Genomic DNA, 2500 nt, shown 5'->3' on the forward strand with positions numbered 1-2500 from the left:
ACACACATGTTTTGTCATCGCGCGCCCTAACGTTACCCTTGCTCAAGAATTCTACACGCTTCTCCTCCTTTGCCTTACTTGTCCTCTGCTGGTTCCCGCGCCTCACCACACGAAGAGGTGTGGCAGGAACGCTAAGCAACGGTACAGTCAGGGTTACACATCAGACACCTGCCACTCACTCCACTGTGCTTAGCGGCTTTTCTCACTCCTAAGGCCCGTGTTCTGAAACGCTTTGCTCTTTCACAACTTATGTTTTTAAAGGCAGCAGAGGTAACTAGCCAGGTTGTAAAGAGTATTATTTTCTTCCGTTCATAATATATAAATCTTGTTAGTTTGTCACTAGAACCATGAAAAACACCCTTAAAAACCTGTGTCACTTTAATTAGAGCCTTTTGAATGTAGTGGAGGTATGGCACAGAAATGTTTCAGAACACGGCCCTAAGTCCTCTGAGGCACTAATAATATCATTGTTAAGCTCAGTTAATTTCAGCATCTAATAGGATTTAACATTAAGGGACAGTGGAAGTGCGGTGCACTACACCAGGCGATCGGGGAAGCTACAGTATATGGGCCACGTCCCAGGCATCGCTCGCGTAGCTTCCCTGGCAGTGTGAGCAGCCCCTGACAATTTAATGCAACCGGTTGAAAGCCACGTGACTTCCCATCGCCAGCATAGCTTGATTAGCGTAGTAGCCTGTGTGAAACGGCCTTTACCCGTGTTCTCAAGTGCTCTTCCTGTTGATAACATAACATCTTTTTAGTCTATCGCTGGAAATGTAAAAGCAGGCCTTTACCCGTGTTCTCAAGTGTTCTTCCTGTTGATAATATAACATCTTTTTAGTCTATCGTTGGAAATGTAAAAGCAGCCTTGCAAACCCGTGGATCATCAACTATAGAGTCTTTTGAAAGCAGTGGAATTGCGGGCAGGAGTGTTTCAGAATGCGGTCCCAGAACGTTTAAGAATGCGCGTACGGATTTACGTGGGAGCGCCTTGCTGTGCCGCCTTGAGGGTCCCACTCGTCACTGATGTGGAGGAGGATGTTGGTGACGACAACAACTTCGCGACCTTGCATTACGAGACAAAGCTCACACGGAATTACTGTCATATCCTCTTCTTGCTCCATACCACTGACTTATTCTCCTCTTCCTCCTCCTCCTCCTCTTCCTCCTCCTTCTCTCCTTTCTTATTATCGTCATGTTCTCTCTTATCATCGTTTTCTCCTGTTTGTTTGTTTCCTGGTTTCTTCCGCCTCCTCCTCCTCCTCCTCCTCCTCCTTCTCCTTCTCCTCCTCTTCCTCCTTTTCTTCTTCTTTTTCTCCAGTTCCTTGTTCTAGTAATTGTTGTTGTTATTGTTGTTGTTGTTGTTGTTGTAGTTGCTGTTGTTGTTTTCCAACAACAACAACAACAACAACAGCAACAGCAACAACAACTACTACTACTACTACTACTACTACTACTACTCCAACTACTACTACCACTTCTTCACTACCATTATCAAACACTCAAACACACCTTCCTTCTCTCAGTATGTCCAATTATTTCCTGATCCTCTCATACTTACAACAGTTCCTTCATCACTTCCCTTGCACAATGATCGCTGTCTGCACCAAGCACCGTATTCTGAAACACTTCTGCGCCGCACCTCCATTACTTTCAAAGTGCTCTAGTTGAAGCTGCACGGATTTTCAAGTTTTTTTTTTTTTTTTTTTATGGTTCTAGTGACAGATTAACAAAATTTCAACATTATTATCAGGGTAAACACTCCTGGCAACCCGGCTAATCATCTCTGTGGCCTTTGAAAATAGTGAAAGAGTAAAACGTTTCAAAATACTAACCCCACTACGTTCAAAAGACTCTAATTGAAGTCACACGGGTTTCCAAAGGTTTTTTACGGTTCTAGTGACAGATTAATAAGATTTCTACATTATTAGAAGGGTAAACACTCTTGGCAACCCGGCTAATCACCTCTTTGGCTTTAGGAAGTAGTCGTGGTGACAGCGAAGCGTTTTAGAATAGGAACCCTTGCCTCTCTCCCTTCACACGCCGTAATTGCTTCACCTTCCTCACCTCTCAGCGACCCAGAATTCCGAGACAAGACCAATTCTTTCCCGGACTTTCCCCGGCTGAGCCATACGTAACATGGGTGAAAGTAAAGGCAGAAGTTTCCTAGAGTTTATTTCTCGTTGTATTCATGCAGTGGCGGGGCGGTGGAGATCAGGAAAAGGTCAGCAACGTAAAGAAAGGTTAGTACTTCTTAAACGTTTCGGTGTCTCATCCTGGTTTTGACGACTTGTAGTGGGTTTAACGGGTACTAGGCTTTTAGGGTGTTTTCATGTTTGTAGTGAGAGTTTAAAAGGATCCAGCGTCATCAGTGAGGGAAGACACCCATGAAAACTTGTTGAATCATCATAAAAATCACGAAGACATATTAAAAAAACCCCAGCAACACCCACCACAGCCTGTTACACCATCACTAAAATCATGAAAATACACTCGGATG

The sequence above is a fragment of the Scylla paramamosain genome, chromosome 23 (genome assembly GCF_035594125.1).
Source record: "Scylla paramamosain isolate STU-SP2022 chromosome 23, ASM3559412v1, whole genome shotgun sequence".
NCBI classification, from domain to species: Eukaryota; Metazoa; Arthropoda; class Malacostraca; order Decapoda; family Portunidae; genus Scylla; species Scylla paramamosain.